At 39.5% G+C, this 24,124-nt stretch overlaps 1 long non-coding RNA gene across 1 annotated transcript; it reads left to right on the top strand.

Annotated features, from left to right (window-relative positions):
- Nucleotides 1-5,032: 5,032 nt before the first annotated feature.
- LOC120181803 lies at nt 5,033-23,082 on the top strand. The gene is made up of 3 exons (XR_005521785.1): nt 5,033-5,043; nt 12,569-12,570; nt 23,001-23,082. It is a non-coding gene; the product is annotated as an uncharacterized LOC120181803 (long non-coding RNA).
- The last annotated feature ends 1,042 nt before the right edge of the window (nt 23,083-24,124 follow it).

Genomic DNA, 24,124 nt, shown 5'->3' with positions numbered 1-24,124 from the left:
ATGTTGATTGTGAATTTCTGTTTTGAGTTTTAGTTTTACTATATTCCCGCTGTTTAACAGAAATTACTCGTGATTAATATGGTACCGAAACAAAATTATGATTTGTTGTGAACAGAAGATTTGTTTCAGGATTTTAATTCTTCCATCAATAAGAATATTCGATTTATTTTTTTTATAATTGAAACCGTTTAAAAGTAACAACATTGTTTTTTAACAAAACCGGATGGTTAAACAAATGAATTATGTTCAATTATGTTGGAATAACTATGAATTCTATTTTCATGGTTTAAATGAAACATTAGTCTGATCAATTCACTTAAATCGTGATGTGGAATAATTTTCTAGACTTCAAATAAAATTCAACGATGTCGATGACTGTGATTCAAATAAGAAACATATTAAATTCTATGGATACAATTTCAAACATGGCAACGATGGATGTCACATTTGACGATGTTGAATTTGATCATATATGTGCATGATGATCCTTCTATTATTAGAGAGATAGTGGTAACATTATTATCACATTTAATGTTGTTAAAGCTCGGAAGTATTCTGACTTCCTATGTTGGAATCACATCTTGAATGGATTATTGGATACATTTATGAAGTATAGTATCCATAAGACAACTAAAGATGCATTAAGCCATGAATACAAAGCAAAAAGGAAATGATTAACGACATGTTAAAATGTTATGGGTTGTCATAGGACATGTGGGGGACTTGTTTATAAGTTAATTACCTTTTAAATTAGGTACCCCACAAGAAAATGGAAAAGTCTCCATTGAATTATGGAAAAGTAGAAAACCTTCTACAAATACTTGAAAGTGTAGGGGTGTCTAGCAATTTGAAGCATACTCTTGAATGGCTAAAGTATGTGCCCAACATATGCATATATTAAGAGTTATATTTATTGATTTTGTAAGATCAAAAGATAACATTGCAGATCTTCTAACCAAAAGGTTAAATTGAGATCAAGTTGATAAAACATAGAAATTAATGAGATTAAAGCCCATGAATATTAAGGCGCTATGTGAAGGAAAACCCAACTTAGTTGACTGGAGATCCCAAGATCTAAGTTCAATTGGACAACCTACTTGCATAAACATTGTGAGGTCACTGTGGGGGGGTTCTTATCTCCAAGTCCATTCCTATGATGAAAACATTGACTAAAATGTGGAAAATGTTAAGCAATGCTTTTAATGAAAACTATGTGTTTCGGTGAACCAAACAACATAAGTCGCTTATGTGAGAGTGAAGTAGATCGCTTCAAGGAGACTATTGGGGAATAGTTTCTAAGATCTTGCAGAACCAGGAGATGTCCATGACTATGGACATTGTCGAAACGATTTTTAATACGGGGTGGGGGCGAGATTTTGAAAACCGCATCATCTTTAATTATTCTTTTCAATTAAATTTTAATTAAAAACAATGCAATTTTAGAAAACCTCTCGTTTCGAAAATTGGAATTCCTTTTACGATAAAAACATATGGTTCGAGGAGTCACCACCAATCTTTGATTAGGGTGTGATTGGGCACCCAAAAACGTTGTCATTTAAATAAAAATTAATTTTAATTAAACGACAAATTTACGGTTACGTTACCAAAATCCGAGTTCGGGAGTCGGTTACGTGTGGGGAAGTATTAGCACCCCCAAAAGCCCTAAATCGGTACTAGTCGATTAATTAATGTCTTTGCAACGAATTTCACAAGTTTAAATTTAATTTGATTAATGATCCCTTTAAACAAAAATGCAAATTGAACATTGAAAAGCAACAAAATAGATTTAATTTAAAATTACCAAGTCATTAGAAAGATAAAGAATATTCGATTATTTAAAAATATCGAGACCAGATCTTTAGTTCAGTTCTAACAACCTTTTCTCGAAAAGTTTAAATAGTCGAATATTTCCTTTTCTTCGCTCCCCAAATTTTACAATGATATATCCAAATTTAATTAGGCGTTACTGACGGGATACCATTTTAATTTAAAATCGTCAAAACAACTTTCCTGTAAGTTAAGAAAAGCCATTCTGATAATTTTAGATTAAAAGGCATTACCCTTAATTCGATTATGTGATTAGATCGAGTTATGCACACGAGATTAACATGCTTTTTTTAAAAAAAAAAAAAGAAAAAAAAACAACAACTAAACAAAAGTGTACTAACAACATACTCGGAATACTACATGCATACATTTAAAATAAATATAAATTAAACTTATGAACATGGATAAAATATTAAACAAAGGGGCTAAAATGTAAAGAACACAAAAGACAGGCTCTTTTCATAACATTTTCATTTCTGGGCAGTCCAAACATGATACAACCAAATACTACATAGGATCAAAATGCAAGTTTCTAAAACTGTGCATCCAATGTAAAACAACACAAAAATGGCCCCAACATGAATTTGGACTATCATGAAAAACGCTGAAAATCATGCACAAATCAAAAGATAATAAAGTTCATTATAGGGACCAAATCGAAATGAAACAAGGTTGGGATGCCACGCCAGACATTAACCCTTTTCCTAAAACGCACAGTTTTCCCCTCAGCTATCAAAACGCTACCGTTTGGACCTAAACGAAACGACGCCGTTCTGGCGTTCTGTTATATAGGTTATTAGGGTAAAATCTAAAACCCTAAATCACTTCTCTTCAGCCAACCAACCAAGCCCGCCGTTTTCCTTCTTCTCTCCCTCAACTCTCTCCTAACCCTCGACGAAGCCCAAAGCCTCCCTGGTATCTGCCGCCCTACGCTCCGACGAGGAGCTAAGACTCCATCTAAACGACCCTCCGACGACAACCCCTTCAAATACCAACCTAAACCGGTGACCTAAACCAAACTAAACTTGAAAACCCAACCGGCTTCACCCTCTAGTAACCTCACAACACTACGGCCACCGTGACCTTACCTCCCCGGAGGACTCCGATGAGCAACCTTGACCAGAACCTACCTAGAACCTAACCCAAAAACGATGGCCTAACCCCGATCTACCCCTTCAGCTTCCAACTCCAGACCCAAAACGCACATGCACACCTAAAACCAACCAGGAACCATGGGTGGGGTTTACCTTCGATTCGACGAGGCACTGCCTCCTAATGAGGGCGACGAGGGTCTTTACAGACGAGAAAGGTACGGGTCGTTCTAATTTTTATGTTTTCTTCTGGATGGCTTGGTCTCTATTCCCGTTTTTTTGTTGTTGATGGTGGTAGTTTTTTCTTAAATATTTGATATTTATTGCTTTTTCTTTTCTGGAAAATATCTGAGGGTCCAACCCTTACAACATTTTGGTTTGGTTTATATAGAACCAGATTTTACAATATTTTTTGTTTTCTGATTTCTCTTTCAAAATCCCGTGAGTCTACTGCAAGTTATCTTCGTTGACTTGGGTTTTGCTGCCTTGAAACTTGGTTCTGAGTCTTGTCGTGTTCTCTTGATATTGCAGGTTGCTAAGGTTCACGTGGGATGGGTCGACCGTCGTAATTGGGTCCAACGGCGGTGGCAACTTAGTGATCGAGATGGGTTGGCAGCAGAACGTGATCTGGACCGTTGGATGGGTCCAGATCCGAAGGTTGCGCTTCAAGGTGGCGGCTGAAGGGTCCTAAAACCCTAATGACTAAAGCATGCATGCCGTTGGATCTCCCTGAATCCAACTTATTTATCTATTATATATATATATATATATATATATATATATATATATATATATATATATATTATATATATATATATTAATAATTATATAATATCACACTTATAAATATTAATAATAATAAACTCGAATTAACTTTGAATAAGACCCCGGACAAATTGAATATCTACAGCTGCCCCTCTTTGTTCATTGTCGTGTAACGAGAATAGAGCAAAGATCAATAGATGGACAAATTTGTCTGGTCATGAATATTCAAAAGATTAATCCGTTTCACCGCAACTTCAGGATAGTGGGACTTGAAAAATATTCGGAAAACGGGTTCGCTCCCTCATTTTTAGGGAGTATAGAACTCGAACAATTTTCTGCGAACGAGTTCACTCCCTCTTTCTTCGGGGAGTATAGAACTCGAACAATCTTCTGTCAACGGTTCACTCCCTCTTTCTTAGGGAGTAGGAACTTGAAGAATCTTCATCAATCGTGTCTGCTCCCTATTTCCTCAGAGAGTATAAGACCCAAACAATCTTCAACAAATCTTGTCTGCTCCCTATTTCTTCAGAGAGTATAAGACCCGAACAATCTCATCAATCGTGTCTGCTCCCATTCCTTCAGAGAGTATAAGACTTGAACAATCTTCATCAATCGTGTCTGCTCCCTATTTCTGCAGAGAGTATAAGACTCCAACAATCTTCACTGTCGTGTCTGCTCCCTATTTCTGCAGAGAGTATAAGACTCGAACAATTTTCATCAATCGTGTCTGCTCCCCATTCCTTCAGAGAGTATAAGACTCGAACAATCTTCATCAATCGTGTCTGCTCCCTATTTCTACAGAGAGTATAAGACTCGAACAATCTTCAACGTCGTGTCTGCTCCATATTTCTGCATAGAGTATAAGACTCGAACAATTTTCAACAATCGTGTCTGCTCCCTATTTCTTCAGAGAGTATAAGACTCAAACAATCTTCAACAATCGCGTCTGCTCCTATTCTTCAGAGAGTATAAGACTCGAACAATCTTCAACAATCGCGTCTGCTCCCTATTTCTTCAGAGAGTATAAGACCGATCAATCTTCAATAATCGTTGGGAAATCTGCAAACATTTAAAATAATCATGCAATGTCATGATCCTATTCATGCCTACGATGTGTGCAATTATGCAATTTAATGCACTTTCTTCTTCGAAAGAATTATCCCCTTTGATTTCAATGGAACTCGGTTTCGCTTTGGGCATAGAGCATTTCACCAGTTCACCCCATACTCTCAATACTATAACTTTTTTGAAGGCTTTGACTTCTTTCTTTCTTGAGGCCTGCCAGTACCCCTGACCAATCTTCTTGATAAATGACACATCCTTGGGTCATCTAATGGCTGGATTTTCTATGAATTCCAAAGTTTTAGCTTTTCGCAACCACACAAGCTTATGGGTTAAAACCATTGCTAGCTTCAGGATACCTGCATTTCCAAAACCTTTTGCATAATAATACAAATGATTTCATGTACCACAAGTTAAGCTATGCGTTTAACTTTTTCAAAATTAGATACTTGTAAAAGGGAAATTGAAAAGGGAAAAGTCTCTTTATTTATATACATGCAGAGAATTTTTAGGCAACTACATGGCAAACTTTTAATTGGAAAAAGAACAAAGGAGGGGTGTCTTCAAATATCAATAACAAAAATGCTTTTTGAACTTGATGCCGTCAGAATGACTCGAGTGTAGCTTATGTGAAAATGATCTCCAAAATTGTGATGACACCTAAGAGTGCGAAGCTCTTTCTGAACCCCAAAATCTCCCATTACTGGATATCGTAAACCAGTATTGAATCTCATGTGCGTTCAACTTATCCTCTGGTTGTCTCCATCGATACCCATTAATCTTTGGTCTCAACCCCAACTGCCATTGTCGTTACCCATGTCAGGAGCTCTTCCTACTTCCAAAAACAATTCAGATCATCCACCATGCATGAACTCTGAATTTAAAACTCAAGTCACCCTTTGCGGGTTTCGACTCGAGACCTCCTTTGGTTTCAAGACGCCCTTTTCGAGTTTTCATCTTGAACCCTTCTTTTTTTTCATTTTTCATTCTTTTTTCTTTTTCATTTTTTTTCTCCTTTTTTATTTCATTTTTTCATTATTTTTTTCAAGCAAAATATTTCTTAACTGCATCAGAATTCACTGGGTAGGGTAATTCAGACCCATCCATCTCAGTTAAGACTAGAGCTCCCCCAGAGAAGGCTTTCTTGACAATATAGGGTCATTCCCACTTGGGCATCCTTTCCCTCGGAAATCTTTTTGAATGGGCATATCCTCCTGAGCACCAGATCGCCTTTGTGGATTTCTCGAGGGCGGACTTTCTTATCGTGTGCTCGTATCATCCGCTTCTGGTACATCTGACCGTGACAAATAGCTTTCAGTCTCTTTTCTTCAATCAGATTCAATTGGTCAATCTGGCCTGTACCCATTCTGCTCATTTAGCTTCACCTCCGATAAAACCCGGAGCGAGGGAATTTCCACTTCAATAGGGGGACAGCTTCCATCCCATAAACTAGAGAAAACGGAGTTGCCCCAGTTGACGTCCGTACAGAAGTCCGATAAGCAAACAGAGCAAATGGCAACTTCTCATGCCAATCTTATAAGTTTCAGTCATCTTCTCTATAAGCCTCTTAATGTTCTTATTAGCCGCCTCCACTGCCCCATTCATCTTTGGCGATAAACCGTGGAATTGTGATGCTTTATTTTGAATTGCTCACATACAGATTTCATCATCTTGTTGTTTAAGTTCAATGCATTGTCAGAGATAATTCTCTCCGGTAAGCCATTATCTGCAGATGATTTCCTTCTTCAAGAACCTACATATCGTTGACTGGGTAACACTTGAATAGGAAGCTGCTTCTACCCACTTGGTGAAGTAATCTATTGCTACCAGAATGAAGCGATGACCATTTGACGCTTTTGGAAAAATTTGCCCCAATACATCCATGCCCCACATAGAAAACGGCCACGGAGCTGTCATCACATGCAACGGATGAGGAGGGGTGTGCATTCTATCCCCATAATCTGACACTTGTGACACTTTCGGGCATAATTGATGCAATCAGTTTCCATAGTTGACCAATAATACCCAAATCTCATAATCTGTCTGGCCATTACATGCCCATTAGCATGGGTGCCACATATTCCTTCATGTACTTCTTCAAGAATCATTTTCGCTTCTTTAGTGTCCACACACCTTAATAAGACCTGATCCATGCTTTTCTTATATAAGATCTCACCATTAAGCACATACCCTGCTGCCATCTTCTAATGGTCCTTTTTCATTCTCAGTTGCCTGTTCGGGGTAACTTTGATATCTTATATACTGGAAGATATCATAGTACCAAGGTCCTTCATCATCTTCTTCTTCAATGTAAAGCAGTGGGCTGGATCATAAGCCTTCATCTCAATAGGCATCATATTTGAATGCTCGTTCATCTTAAAGGCCGCTGCCAAAGTAGCCAAGGCGTCCGCCATTTGATTTCTTCTCGGGGAGGTAATTGAAAGTCACTTCTTCAAATTCTTCAATAAGTCCCAGAACTAATTTACGATATTCCACAAGTTTGGGATCTTTAGTTTCCCATTCTCCTCTGAGTTGGTAAATTACCAAAGCTGATCCCCATATACCCTCAGCATTTTTGCTTTGAGTTCAATAGCTGCTCTAAGACCCATAACACAAGCCTCATATTCAGCCATATTGTTTGTACAATCAAAATTGAGCCGACTGGTAAAAAGGATAATGCTCTTCACTTGGTGTGAGACCAAGATTGCCCCAATCCCATGCCCCAAGGCATTTGAAGCACCATCAAAGTTCATCTTCCAGTATTTACCGGTGAGAGCATTGTTTCTTCTTCCGAGATAGCCATTAAATCCTCATCCGGGAAATCGAAGTTCAACTGTTCATATTCTTCTGAAGCCCTACTCGCAATGAATTCTGCTATGGCGCTCCCTTTACTGCCTTCTGCTTACATACTGGATATCAAATTCGGACAACAGGATGGGCCAACGGGCTAACCTTCCGACAATGCAGGTACCCCATTAGATACTTTAAAGGGTCCAGCTTAGATATGAGCCAGGTAGTATGATACAACATATACTGTCTAAGTCTTCTGGTAGCCCACACTAAAGCGCAACACAATTTTTCAATTGGTGAGTATCTGGCCTCATACTCAGTGAACTTCTTACTGAGATAATAGATAGCCCTCTCCCTCTTCTCAGTTTGATCATGTTGCCCCAAACACATCCCATTGAATTGTCATAAACGGACAAGTAAAGAATTAAAGGCTTTCCTGGGATAGGTGGCGCTAGGGTCGGAGTTCGAAAGATATCTCTTTACTGCCTCAAAAGCCTCTTGACAATCCTCACTCCATTCTCCTGAATCATTCTTACGAAGAAGGCGGAATATGGGATCACATTTTCGTCAGCTGCGAGAAAACCGAGCGATGTAATTTAATCTCCCAAAAATCCTCGAACCTCTTTCTGTGTTCTTGGGGCTGACAAATCTTGAATGGCTTTTACTTTATCGGGATCTATTTCAATTCCCTTTCGCTCACTACGAATCCAACAGTTTTCCCGATATCACCCCAAAAGTACATTTATTTGGGTTAAGTTTTAGTTGGCACTTCTTAATCTTTGAAAGAGCTTCCTCAAATATTGATGTTCCTCCTCCGTCTTGGCTTTGACAATCATATCATCGACATAGACTTCAATTTCTTTATGCATCATGTCATGAAACAAACGTCACCATGGCCCTCTGATAGGTTGCCCCTGCATTCTTTAATCCGAACGGCATGACTTTATAACAGAACGTCCCCCACATAGTGACAAACGTTGTTTTCTCCATATCTTCAGGGTACATTTTAATTTGATTATAGCCGGAGAAACCATCCATAAATGAGAATAAGGAATTTCCAACAGTATTGTCCACTAACGTATCTATATGTGGCAAGGAAAATTATCCTTTGGACTAGCTCTATTCAGATCTCTATAGTCGACACACATTCGTACCTTCCCATCCTTCTTTGGTACTGGGACAATATTTGCTACCCACTCAGGATATTGGCCACTGTGAGAAACCCAGCATCAAATTGTTTCTTCACTTCTTCTTTAATCTTGAGCAGCATCTCGGGTCTCATTCTTCTCAGTTTCTGTTGTACGGGCTTACAATCAGGCTTTTATCGGTAATTTATGGACAACCAATTCTGTATCCAGCCCTGGCATGTCCTCGTACGACCAAGCAAATACATCCTTGAATTCTTGAAGTAATTCTATCAAGCTTTGCCTTCCTTCAGCAGACAGGGTGGTACCAATCTTTACTTCCTTTTATCCTCATATGTGCCCAGGTTCAAGATCTCTGTAAGCTCTCGTGAGGCAGAATCTGCTCATCTTCCTGTTCCACCATCTTTAGTAATTCTGAGGGTGGTTCACATCCCTCATCATCATCACAACCTTCGATTTCTCTTGACATATGGGCATCTCGAAATCAATCTCCGGGTCAGAGTCATTAGCATTCGTATTATTGATATCTGAGTTCCTGAAAGGATAACGAAAAAGAAGATATATATACATATATACATATGGGAGAATCATTTCCCATATAAACAAATAGAAAGAAATAATATAGCATATATTCAAACAAAAATGCATGGAAATGTTTGCCATTTGGGAATTAACAAAACACATCTTATTAAAAGCAAGTAAAAACACACAACTTAACTTTACATCAATCACCTACTGTCCCAGGGTATGAACAATAGGGAAGAGTTCTAGTGTATTACTCTGCAAAAGATTTGTAAACTACAGGCAATTCCTCCGCAGTCCAGTTGTTCAACACAAAGCCCAGTGGCGCAGGGTAAATGCCCGTAGCTCTCATTTCTTTGAACTCCTCATCGTTATGACATTAATGCCCAAGTCCTCCAAGGCATTCTCAACTATCACTTTACTACTTTCCAAGTCCCTTGAAACATATATCCTCCTGATACGAAAATGCTGCTCAATGGCGGGAATGTCATGGGCTCCCAGCTTGGGTCCTCACCAGTCAATCTTGCCTTTCTCAATTCCTGAATCTTCTTGATGCTTCTCAGTTTTTCTTTTAAAGTCGGTTGATACCCTAAACCGAACTTGTCTCTTTTAGTTACAGGGTAGATTGGGCCCACCAGTCCTTGCAACCGACGTCCAAACCCTTTGCCAGTTTTTGCTCCTCTTCCAAGAGTCAGCTTAAGCCCCATTTTGGTGCAGTTTTACAATCTAGGCTTCGGGATCTTCTTTCCTTCGCCACAAACATGGCATTGACATATTCCAACGATCTGAAAGAACATTCAACAACTTGCTCTTCCCTTCAACGTATGGAGCAGTAGTAGAAACCGAAGCAATAATGTCTTCTTCAGCATGAATGCATATAAGCCTCCCATCATTACAAATTTTATCCTTTGGTGCAACGTTGACGGAACCGCACCGGCCTGATGAATCCAGGGCCTTCCCAATAAACAGTTGTATGTAGGCATGATGTCCATCATAAGAAACTCCACTTCGTATATCGCCGGGCTAATAGTCAAAGGGATATCGATCTTGCCTAGAACTTCTCTCTTCGTTCCATCAAAAGCTCGAACCATACTTTGACAGCTTCTCATCAGGGTGCTGTCCACTGGCAATTTTTTCAGGGTCACCAAGGGCATCACATTTAACGCCGAACCGTTATCTATCAGTACTCTGGATAGAACATGCCCTTTGCACCTAACTGTGATGTGTAGGCCTTATGATTACCAATCATCCCAGAAGGGATCTCGTCCTCAGAAAAGATAAAAAAATTATCGGCCTGGATGTTGGCAACTAGTCGGTCCAGCTTTTGTGGGTATCTCCTTCGGGACAAAGGTTTGGTTTAAAACTTTTAACAGGGCGTTGCGATGAGCCTCTGAACTCAGAAGAATGATAGGAAAGAAATACGAGCAGGTAGCTTGTGCAGTTGTCAACAATACTGTATTCACTATGTTTCAAAATTTTAAAAATTCCATCGCTTCATTCTCCGTACTGGCTCATTGACGATGGGTTCATATTCTCTTATCTGCACATCGATACTTTTTCCTTTCTCGACAGCAATCTTTTTCTCAGGTTCTTTGTGATAACATCTACCACTCCTGGTCATGTGTCCCACTTCATCAACCTCTTCCTGTTGCTTTGTCACCTCTCCTATTTGACAAGTATATCTCCAGGGTACCGTTATTGTCTTTGTACGGGAACGGAGAGGGAGGTGTAATAATCACCTTTGGAGCTACCTTCCCAGCCACTCGATTTTGGGAGTAATAACGAGGGGACAACTAGCACTATAGACCCCTTTGGATGATCCCTCAGAGGCTAAACTTCCGCTTCTTCTTTCTCAGCCACTTCTTTGAAGAACTCGATTTCCTTACTATCCATCATCTCTTGTACCAGCCCTAAGAAATCAGAACTGTTGTATACTGTGTCCGTACAGTTATGGTAGTGGCACATCTCTTCATTGTTGAACTGTTCACATGGCAGATTAGTCTTTAATAGTCCTACCTTGACCATTTGGCACCACACCAAGACATGGTGACATCACCTCACTAATATTTTTTACAGTCATTCTTCCTTTCTCTTCAGCGACTGCATTAATCCGGCTCCTGCATGGTTTGGCAATGGATTCTGGGCTATGTTTGGCTGTTCACTGTCACCAAAATTGATGACGTTTCTTCTCCTCAGAGCTTGGACGACCTTTTTGAAAGCGGGACAATTTTCAATAGATGTCCGGAAACCCCTGCATGGTATTCGCACTTAGCACTAGCATCATACCACTTGGGATACGGGGTTGTATAGGGTCCACATGATAAGGTGACACTACATGTCGATCATATAATTGTGGAATAACTCCTTATAAGTCATAGGAATCGGATCAAATTGAGGCCTCTCTCTCATTGGATCTCTTACCCCTTGTCTATTGTCAATTTGAGGTGATGCTACCGTTCCCTGTGGTCTGGACACTGTGATATTATGGGAATCATATTGCCTTACGTGCTGACTTTATTTTCCTTCTTCCTCATCGGTTGTTTCTTGCCGGAATCTCCTCCCTCAAGCTTCCCGCTTTTAATCGCCATTTCAACCATTTCTCCCGCCGTAACTATATCAGCAAAACTTCGAGAAGGATTACCAACAAAATGTGAGAAAAATGGAGCCTTCAAGGTATTAACAAAAAGTAGGTTCGTTTCCTCCTCTACCAACGGTGGGTGGACTTGTACTGCTACCTCTCTCCACCTCTGAGTATATTGTCTAAAACTTTCACTATAGTTTTTCTCCATTGCTTGCAGCACCATTCTGTTAGGCCTGACGTCCTTCACATGCTTATACTGGTCAAGAAAAGATTGGCCAGGTCTTTCCACGTCCTGACATCAACTCTCCTTAGTTGATTATACCATCGCATGCTGAGCCTACTAAGCTTTCCTGGAAACAGTGGATCAACAGCTGGTCGTCCCCTACGTAACCAGTCATTTTCCTGCAGAACATTGTGATATGGGCAGAAGGGCATTGGGTACCGTCATATTTCTCGAAGTCAGGAGTTTTTAACTTGGGAGGTAGGACCAGATCAGGAACTAAACTCAGTTCCTTAGCGTCGAGACCATACAAGCTGGTATCTTCTTTCATAGCTTGTACTTCATTTGCTAGCTGCTTATATTGCTCCTGCAACAACTTGTCTTCGCTCTTTTTTGCTTCTTCATCAAGGTCCGGGACCTGGTGATATGGGCTTTCTTCGGGATGCGAACAAGATCCCGGTTGTGGATTAACTGCAATGCCGTCAGGATTTATGTGTACTTTGGTATGGATAGATGTTCCTTGGATATTCGGAGACTGTACCGGGGTAAACCCTGGAGGGTAAAGTGGTTCTTCACTTGTTTGCTCATGGGCCTTTCCGTGCTCTGGATTTCTCCCTCCCAGCATATTTGCCAACTTAGACAACATATCCTCTTGAGCCTTAAGCATATCTTCTTGCATTTTCCTTAGATCATCTTGCAATTGCAGTTGAGTTCTTTCAATTTGAGTAATCTTATCATCCATGGCCTTCCTTGTGTTATAGTGATGCTTGAAATTTCCAGTATTCTGTAATGTATCCCTTATTGTTAATCTTAATTCTTTGAGGATGAATGCAAATTATGTAAAGTGTGATAAAGAATGCAACAAAACTTAAATTGCAAATAAAATGCAAATGCATGTAGAAAGGCATTGATTCATAAGACGCGATCAGTCTTAGAACAACTTTTATTTAGGACAAAAGTATCATCTTTACAAGAAAAGTCCATTACAGAAATGGCCTAGCTCTCATGTTCAGCTCTACTATCTGATTGACAAGCCAATCGACCCTCTTTCCTACGCCTGATGCTGGATTGGTATAGCTCTGGATGACTTTTGCTTGGAGGTCCATCTCTCCCAACTGCCTCGCAACGCTGCTTAACTGATTCATGGTCTCTCGGATCACGTGATTCACGTTTGTCTTCCAGTCTCTAAAGTGATCGTTTGAGTTTTGCCATTGCAGTCTGGTGCCTTGGACGGTGCGCTCGAGACCAGCGATTTGTGTCTGGCAGCTTCGTAAGGCAGCCTCTAAATCATGAATCTTTTTTGCAAAGCAGCGTTCTCCTCGAGGCTAACCCTTTGATCCACTGGGCAACGCTGACTGTTTTCTGCAGATAAGGAACTTTCAAGCTGCATAACGTAGGCACTGTACTATTCATTCTTTGCCTTGGCTCGAGCTAACTCTTCCTCATGCCTTGATTCCATTCATGCATCTCTTGATTGAGTACCTCTATCCGTTCGTTCTTGCTCCACACCTCTGTATCCAGAGGAATACTTTATCTTGTTTGCCTTAGAGCACACTCTCCCGATGTTGCCTTTCTAATTTTAGCTCTTCTTTGCTTTGCCTCTTCTCAGTTTCGAGCTCGTTGATTCTTGCTTTCTAACCTCAAGTTCAAGTTGCATGTTATTTGCCTTCATTCTGAGTTCTTCAATTAGCATGCAATTCTTCTTCTCGCTTCTTGCTCAAGGTACCTTTGTCTTAACTCTTTAGCCTTTGTCCTTCGCTCTTCAGTGCCCTAACCCAGGACCTTCTCTCGGACTCAAGTTCTTGATTTCTTTTCTTCTTCTCTGTCTCTACTTCTCTGACTCGGTGCTCTCTCTCGGCTCTGACGTCTCTAACTCGACGATCCCTCTCAGCCCGAAGCTCTAACCGCCACTGCTCTGAAGTTCTCCCGAGGCCAGCAATTGCCTGTGCTCGACTCATCTTTTGGTAATCGCTCTGTAAACTAGTGAGATTGGCCTCCACTTCATCCTTTCTCTTGCGCATAAGCTCAAACTGTGTATTATAGAACCCCCTATCGATGTCCAACATGAAATTCTTTTGTCTAAGGGCCTCACACTCTGCTTCCTTCCTGGCGATTTTCGCTTCGAATTCACTCTTCAGTATCTCCAACTTAGACGGTACGTATTTAAACTGTGCTTCCAAAGGAATTGTTTGGTCACGATCCGCCAACGGAAGGATATCATTCTTTCGCACCGCACTCCATGCCATGTAATCTGGTGTCAGCATGACCTCAGCTGCTATGAAATCAGTTCTAAAGGTTGACTTCCACGCCTTTGACATTGCACGAGCAGTCTTCTTGTAGTGATCTCCACAGTACACAAATTCAGATGCCTTCAGACCGGATGTAGCTGGGATGAATTGGCGTGCCCCAAATTACCTCAGTACCATCAGTGGCACATACCTACTCCACCCCATAACCCTAATAGGGTTACCCAATCAGAATCCCCGCATTTGTACAACACATCCATAAAAGCTAACCAGGGGACACGCCACACTATATCATGCTCCTGTAAATTTCTGAAGAGTGAAACCCAATCCTTCCTGGTGAGATGCTCTGGCCACTCTTTAGTGAGGAAATCTTTTAAGGGTGAATAGGCCGTAGAAAACCGTCGACTATACTCTCGGTCAATTTTCTAGAAGTGACTGCGTATCCAAACAGTAAGCAACTGGACACACCCGGTGAAGCGGCTCTCAGCTCTTCTGCAACTGCTAAGTGCTCTGAATGTTTCGGCCAAAACTACAGGAACAGGGTTTACCTTCCTTTCCAAACGCTCGAATAAATCGATCACTGCGGCTTCCACGTGATAAAGAACTTTCGGGAAAATCATCAAACCATAAATTCCCAAGGCGAACATCTCTATGCTCTTCTTGATATCGCTATGCTTGACGATAAGCTCCTTGAGGCATGACCAAGGGAAGCAATCAGACTCTCCCTTCTTTGGATTCGATCAGCAGCCCACTTCTCTCCCATCCCAGTAATCCTTGCGAGCTTGTTCTTAAAGGATTGTGTCCTTGAGGCTTTTGAGTAGATTCGGTCCAAGTGTATCGTCTCGAAATGAAACAATGAGGTGTATTCTTCTAACGTGGGAGTCATGTCTTCCTTGTTGAAAGAGAAGCAGCTATATGTGGGATTCTAAAACTGGATGAGAGCTTGATTAGGGGTTCGTTTACTTTCACGTACAACAGAAGGGCGATGTCACCATACTTTTGCCAGAAAGAGTATTTCACATCAGAATTCCAACTTTCCCAAATTTCGCGTAACTCTGCAATCGTTTTGCTTTAGACTGACCGGAGCAACCTCTGGTAGTACTGATATGTAATCTTCAGTCAAACTGTCACCTTTCTTCCTCTGAGTTTCCTCGGACCACGACCTCACTTCTGCGTTATCCACTTCCTTGTTATGAAAGCTCTTGTCCATTTTATGACGCCTTCTACTTTTATGACCACCTTGTGAATCAACACCTTTCTTCATGAATAATGATGCAATGCAGCAGTAATAAATAAAACACAAAACACAAACAAAAATAAAACTGTGTTAGTATACAATGAATAGTCGAAGAATACAAACAACATGGAGATAGAAAATATATACATCTTAAACCTTATTCATATGATATCTACCCAACATGATATCTACCCAATCATGCTTTAGTAGATCCTACCCAACATGGTATCTACTCTCAGGTTTCGTTATTCACAAAAAATCCTAACCGCATGGTATCTAATTCACATGCTTGCTCAAAAAATGAACCTGACCACATGATCTCTAGTTCGCATACTTTTTACAAAAATAAATAAATTCGAGGAAAAGATTAGAATGAGTTTCCCCTCTATGTCTATGGACAGAGATTTAGCATAGGACGAGCAGAGTTCTGGTATCACTAAAAGGGTCCTCGAATTGTCCTTTGCTGGTGCCCCCTTGAGCTTGCCAGACCCTCGATCCTCACCCATTATAGGCTTAAAACGGATCAAGTTCAATTTCGAGAGGATACATTTCCCTATGTCCATGCGAGGAAACTCAATGTTTCACTCGTAAACATAAGGCATGTACCCCAGAGGTTACTAGCTAAAGCCATACGGAGAAAAGTAATTTTTCTCACGTAAGCGTAGCTTTCACCCTACCTAACGCGACAGAGCACAGTAAGAAGGCTCTAAATATCGAAATGGTTGTAACGACAGTGAGGGAAACCCATAATCATTTGCCTTGATCCAAGAAAAACAATAGACTAAAACGAAGGTCAGAAAACTGAAACATGTAGAACACACATTAGTACAACTATTTATTCATTAACCAAATTACAACAACAACAACAACAAAAACCCAATTCCCATATGTATGGGGTAAGGGGGAGGTAGGGTAGTAGGCTACCCCCAATGCCAGGTTGAGAGTAGCTTCCGTGGAAGACCTCCGGCAGTCAGAAAATTAAAAATTTAGATAAAATGCAATGCATGTATAAATAAATACATAAATACATAGCTAAACAGTATTCATATGCAGTCATTAAAATCATATGTGCGTCTGTAACGGGAATTAATCCCTGCATAATAATCCCTGCGAAAGAATCTCTGCATATAGACAGAAACATAAGATCCGGCTAAATTTAAAAGAGGAAACATGAAGAGAATGATACACAGAAGTCAACGTTAGCAAGCCCACTTCTAATCCTTCATAAATACCAATAACAGAAACGTATAAAAAGTATAAGTCATGGAAAATACTACAAAGACATTAAAAGAAGACAGAGATGATACCCTATAGATGTGACTACACTACTCGACTACCCTAGTTTTAGCCTCCATATTTTCCTATCAGAGGTCATGTCTTCGGTAAGGGCTAAATCCCTCAAATCAGATCTCAAGCAGTCTTCCCACTTTCGCCTTGGTCGTCCTTTCCTTCTGGCACCGTCGACTGTAATCGACTCTACCTCCTTACCGCATCCGACGGTAGTCGCCTAAGGACATGCCCAAACCACCGTAGTCTTCCCTCCCTCAATTTTCGGAAACAGACACCACCCCAAGGACATCCTAATAGCAGAGTTTGTCGTCATATCCTCAGAGTCCTACCACATGTCCATCGAAGCATTCTCATTTCTGCGGCCTCAATCCTCCTTACGTGATCCTTCTTGGTTGCCCACATTCTGATCCATACAACAGCGCTGGTCTTATTGCCATTCTATAAAATTTTCCCTTAAGTTTTAGAGGGACCTTCTTGTCACACAGAACTCCAGTAGCGGCCCTCCACTTTAGCCATCCCGCCTTTATACGGTGTGTAACGTCATCATCTACACCCCATCTTTATGTATCATAGACCCTAGGTACTTGAAACAATCATTTGAGGGGAGAACGTGTCCTTCTATGCATACTTCTACATCTTCATCGTTTGGTTCCCATTGAAGTTTGAACATAAATACTCTGTCTTTTCAATATTGATCCTTAAACCTTTTTCTTCCAAAGCAGTCTTCCAGGTAGCCAGTCTACTATTCAACTCAGATTTTGATTCAGCAACTAAGATAATGTCGTCAGCGAAAAGCATACACCATGGTACACCGTCTGGTGTCGCACAATAGATGTCGTCCATAATCAAGGCGAAGATGTAAGGGCTAAGAGCCGACCCTGGTGGAGTCCGATTTCCACCGGGAATGCCTCGGTGTCGCCAACTGTAGTCCTGACGTAAGTAGTAGATCTATAGTACATATCACGAATCGCCCGGATATAAGCAGTTGGGATCCGTCTCGTTTCCAAAGTCTTCCAGATCGTATCGCGGGGAACACTATCATAAGCCTTCTCAAGGTCAATGAACGCCATGTGAAGATCTCTAGACTTTTCCCTATATTTCTCCATAAGCCGTCGAAGTAGATGAATCGCCTCCGTGGTAGATCTGCCTGGCATAAAGCCAAATTGGTTTTCCGAAACCCTAGTAACTTGTCTCAACCTAGCCTCTATCACCCTTTCCCATAGCTTCATGGTATGGCTGAGGAGTTTAATACCTCTGTAGTTACCACAACGTTGGGGATCTCCTTTATTTTATAGATTGGTATCACCGTAGACTCTCTCCACTCCTCTGGCATCTTGGCAGTCTCTAAAATAATATTAAAGATGTTGGTCAACCACTTAACTCCCTCTTCTCCTAGGGCCAACCACACAGTGATAGGAATTTGATCAGGACCGACAGCTTTGTCCCTTCCCATCTTTCTAAGAGCCATTTGACTTCCTCAAACCCAATCCTACTTGTAGGGCAGTCATTGGCCGTAGTATGATAGTCGGCTAACCCATCAACGATACTATCTCTACATGGAGAGGCACCGTCATTAAATAAGCCAAAGAAGTAACTACCCCAAACCCTCTTAATATCGTGATCTTTCGCTAAAAGAACACCATTGTTGTCCTTAATAAACCTAATGTTACCTAGATCCTTTTTCCTAATCTCCCTAGATTTTGCAAGTCTGAAGATGTCATTTTGTCCTTCCTTGGTGTCTAATCTCTTGTACATTTCCTCGTATGCCTTATCCTTTGCTTTAGCTACCGTTTTCTTGGCTTCCCGCTTTGCCTCCTGGTATCTTTGTTTAGCTCTCGACCTTTCTTCGTCGTCATTGCATTGTAGAAACTCCTTGAAGCAAGTTTGTTTGTCTTCACCTTAGTTTGGACTTCGTCGTTCCACCACCACGATTCTTTATGTTCCTTGGCCTTCCCCGTCGACAACCCAAGGGTATTTTTGCCAACATCTCTGATGGAATTTGCCATATTTTTCCATAACATATCTGCATTTTTTGAGTTTGTAGTTTCAAAACTTGTATTAGACAAAACCTTACTCCTAAAGTCATCAGTTGTCGCTCCATGTAAGTTCTTCCAGAGGATCCTAGGTTTACCAAGTTTAGCCCTCCTATGAGTGCTCCGCCCGTGGGGTACGCGGTACACCAAAACCAACAATTTGTGTTGTGATGCACATGCCTCTTCAGGGAACACCTTACAGTCAATGCAAGCCCATCGTTCCTGATTTCTAATCAAGATGTAGTCGATTTGGGTACAATGTCCCCCGCTATGAAACGTAATCAAGTTCGCATCTCTCTTATTAAAGAAGGAGTTAGTGATCACCAAATCGTGAGCAGTAGCAAAATCAAGCAACGTACGCCCCCCATCGTTCCTGCTACCATAACCGAAACCCCCATGAACCGTCATACCCGTCGGTTGCACTTCCTATATGGCCATTGAAGTCTCCCCCTATGAAAACTCTTTGGTCCTCCAGAATGCTCCTAAGTATATCATCTAACTGATCCCAGAAGCAACGTTTCTCCCCCTCCCCTAGGCCAACGTGTGGGGGCGTACACTGAAAGGACATTCACTACTTCCTCTTCTATAATAACCTTAATCATCATGATCCTATCCCGGTATCTGCAAACTTCAACTACATTTTCCTTGAGCCTAGAGGATGCCAAGATACCCACCCCATTTCTAGCGTTATCTACGCCTGAATACCACAACTTGTACCCATTACACTCTCTGGCGCGAGACCATTTCCACCTAGTCTCCTGAATACATGCAAAATCTATTTTTCTATTATTAAGTACGTCGGTCAGCTCCAGCAGCCTAGCATTTAATGTGCCTACATTCAGCGAGCAAACTCTTAATCTAGTCTCCTTGTCACCACTCTGTCGAGCCCTCCCCCTATACGCCCCATGGGATCTAAAAGAATGACATGACCTCAAGTAATCATCTGTAACCGAAGCTATGAGGAACTATGAAAAAAGAATCCAAATAAGACAGAAGATGCACTAATAAAACGCTAGAGAATTGAGGAGTACTAAAAATCCTAGTTGGTTACTTAATAGGATTTTAAGAAAAAATAATACTATCTTATTTAACTATAGGCCAATATCTAGAAACTATAATTTAAAATGTTCAATAAATATCCGAGCTAAGCAAAAAAAGGATTAAAAATGTAACACGAGATATAAGAGTAATGAAATCCTACTCAACTAATTGAAAAACATCAAACCCAAAGCTGGTAAAAAAATATCAGTATAAAAACAAGAGAAAAAACAGCAAGAAGCTAAGTCAAAGAAAGCAGATCCAACAACAACAAGATTAAGAAATATTAAGTACAAAAATATGCAAGGGATATGCAAAACAACGACAGAGCTAAAAGGGATATATCAAAATTCGTGGATGCGAAATTAACAATCTTTGTTCAGATAAAAATCTGATAAAAACCGTGCTATAACACAAAATCAAACCTTTACCTATCAAGAAATTAGCATGCAAAATCTTATGAAATTAGAAGAAAAAGAGAAAATCCAGAATTTTTGTTCAGAAATTAAACCGCTGACGAAGGCGATCGTTGCTCTACGAGGAAGGTGGTCCGATCGAACTGCAAGGCGGAAGAAATTGAGCCTAGAAAGTTCGTTCGGAAGTGCGAGAAAACTAAGCTGAAAACAAATAATAATACTAAAAATACAGAAAGTTAGATTCAAATAAGCGAAAAATATATAATAATAAGCGGTGTCCCCTGATTCTAAACCGATTTCCCAAAATTACGATGGAAGTATCGAGAAATGATAAAACCCCAGGAAGATCTGGGATCTGAAGATTCTGAAGTTTCGGTACTTAAATCAAACGAGGGATTAAACCAAGCAGAAGAAGAAATTATCCACGGATCTGTTCAAACTGACTTAGTACTGGAAATGGAATTTGGAAATTTCGAACAAGGCTGCAAATGCTTGGTGTATTATACCCAGCTGAAGATAACAAAAGGCAAAACCAAAGCTGAAACTCTGTCCACAAACGGGCACTGTTGTAGAGAAACTCAATCGGATGAGGACAGGTTTTACAAATGTTGCAAGCAGGAGAATACAAAAGCGAGATTTTTTAGGAAAAATGGTTTTTTAACAGATAACCCTAAAAATTAAAGAAAAGGGGAAAATGGAAGATTCAAAAAGCGGATTAGTAGTTTGGAGATATATAGAAACTAGAAAGAACGCCAAAATGGAAAATCGTAAAATGAAGTGCAAAAAACCTGGAAAAAGGAAAAACCAACTAACTAACAGAGTATCGAGGAAGAAGAAGAATTTTAAATCACAAATTAAGATGTAAATAAAACAATTCAAACAAACAAGGGATCAAAGACCAAATTAAAGCAAACTTATAAATTTCGTCTGCAAAGATAATTAATTAATCGACGATCGGCCTGACTCTCTAAAAAAAAGTCCCCAGCGGAGTCGCCAAGCTGTAGAAACGATTTTTAACGGGAGCGGGGGCGAGATTTTGGAAACCGCATCATTTTTAATTATTATCTTTTCAATTGGATTTTTTAAATAAAAACAGTGCGATTTTAGAAAACCTCTCGTTTCGAAAAATTGGAAATTCCTTTACGATAAAAATATAAGGTTCGAGGAGTCGCCACCAATCTTTGATTAGGGTGTGATTGGGCACCCAAAAACATTGTCATTTTAAATAAAATTAATTTTAATTAAAACGACAAATTTACGGTCTACGTTACCAAAACCCAAGTTCGGGAGTCGGTTACGCGTGGGGAAGGATTAGCACCCCCACAACGCCCTAAATCGGTACCTAGTCGATTAATTAATTTCTTTGCAACGAATTTCACAAGTTCAAATTTGATTTGATTAATGATCCCTTTAAACAACAAACATGCAAATTTGCAACATTCAAAGCAACAAAATAGATTTAATTTAAAATTACCAAGTCATTAGAAAGATAAAGAATATTCGATTATTTAAAAATATTGAGACCAGATCTTTAGTTCAGTTCTAACAACCTTTTCTCGAAAAGTTTAAATAGTCGAATATTTCCTTTTCTTTCGCTCCCAAATTTTACAATGATATATCCAAATTTAATTAGGCGTTACTGACGGGATACCATTTTAATTTAAAATCGTCAAAACAACTTTCCTGTAAGTTAAGAAAAGCCATTCTGATAATTTTAGATTAAAAGGGCATTACCCTTAATTCCGATTATGTGATTAGATCGAGTTATGCACACGAGATTTAACATGCTTTTTAAAAAAAGGAAAAAAAAACAACAACTAAACAAAAGTGTACTAACAACATACTCGGAATACTATACATGCATACATTTAAAATAAATATAAATTAAACTTACGAACATGGATAAAATATTAAACAAAGGGGCTAAAATGTAAAGAACACAAAAGACATGCTCTTTTCATAACATTTTCATTTCTGGGCAGTCCAAACATGATACAACCAAAATACTACATAGGATCAAAATGCAAGTTTCTAAAACTGTGCATCCAATGTAAAAACAACACAAAAATGGCCCCAACATGAATTTGGACTATCATGAAAAACGCTGAAAATCATGCAACAAAATCAAAAGATAATAAAGTTCAGTAAAGGGACCAAATCGAAATGAAACAAGGTTGGGATGGCCACGCCAGACATTAACCCCTTTTCCTAAAACGCACAGTTTTCCCCTCAGCTATCAAAACGCTACCGTTTTGGACCTAAACGAAACGACGCCGTTCTGGCGTTCTGTTATATAGGTTATTAGGGTAAAATCTAAAACCCTAAATCACTTCTCTTCAGCCAGACCAAACCAAGCCCCGCCGTTTTCCTTCTTCTCTCCCTCAAACTCTCTCCTAACCCTCGACGAAGCCCAAAGCCTCCCTGGTATCTGCCGCCCTACGCTCCGACGAGGAGCTAAGACTCCATCTAAACCGACCCTCCGACGACAACCCCTCCATCTAAAATTTTTAGGTTTTCTTCTTGGATGGTTGCTTGGTCTCTATTCCCATTTTTTTTTGTTGATGGCTGGTAGTTTTTTTTCTTAAATATTTGATATTTATTGCTTTTTCTTCTCTGGAAAAATATATGAGGGTCCCACCCCCTTACAACATTTTGGTTCTGGTTTATATAGAACCAGATTTTACAATATTTTTTGTTTTCTGATTTCTCTTTCAAAATCCCGTGAGTCTACTGCAAGTTTATCTTCGTTGACTTGGGTTTTGCTGCCTTGAAACTTGGTTCTGAGTCTTCTGTCGTGTTTCTCTTGATATTGCAGGTTGCTAAGGTTCACGTGGGATGGTCGACCGTCGTAATTGGGTCCAACGGCGGTGGCAACTTAGTGATCGAGATGGGTTGGCAGCAGAACGTGATCTGGACCGTTGGATGGGTCCAGATCCGAAGGTTGCGCTTCAAGGTGGCGGCTGAAGGGTCCTAAAACCCTAATGACTAAAGCATGCATGCCGTTGGATCTCCCTGAATCCAACGACTCCTGATGCGCAATGCTAGAGGGTTATGGAAACCTTATCAAAATTTAGGGTTCCCTTAGGCTTGGATCAGTTCTGGCCCCAAACAGGTCTTGGGTTGGGTTGCTGGAATTGGATCAAATGACCCTTTGTAATTTGGGCCTGTAAAATCAAAGACAATGTTTAGTGCATTTTTAATTGTTTAATTATTTACTTATTTACTGCTTATATGTGTATATATATATATATATATATATATATATATATATATATATATATATATATATATATATTAATAATTATATAATATCACACTTATAATAATATTAATAATAATAAACTCGAATTAACTTTGAATAAGACCCCGGACAAATTGAATATCTACATAAATGTATAAAATTATTATTTAAATCGGTCCATTTAAACCAACCAGCGATCGAACTTTGATTGATGGTGATGATAATAAATTAGAATATACTATTGATTTTGAATTCTGGATTAAAATTTTTAATATAATATTTATATTAATATATGAAAATCACGTGTAATAACTTAAATTTTTAATTCGGAAGATTTAAATTATAGTTTATTCACTACAATGAATTATATAAAATATTATATATCTTTTATTAATAAAATTTTGGTATAAATGTCAAAATTATGCATAAATTCTGATCAAATATATAATGTGATACATGAAGTTTGATTTAATATAATTCCTTACCTGAAATTTTAATTTTAATTCAATACATAAAAATTTATTTTAGTTCAATTATACACATTTAAAATAAACACATTTATTTATTTTCATATTTGATAAATAAAATTGTTTATGGAATAAACCCAATATTTGCATTTC

The sequence above is a fragment of the Hibiscus syriacus genome, unplaced genomic scaffold (genome assembly GCF_006381635.1).
Source record: "Hibiscus syriacus cultivar Baekdansim isolate YM2019G1 unplaced genomic scaffold, ASM638163v2 tig00112535_pilon, whole genome shotgun sequence".
In the NCBI taxonomy this organism is placed as follows: Eukaryota; Viridiplantae; Streptophyta; class Magnoliopsida; order Malvales; family Malvaceae; genus Hibiscus; species Hibiscus syriacus.
Note: the sequence above shows the minus strand (reverse complement) of the source record. Positions and strands in the feature narration are given on the sequence as shown.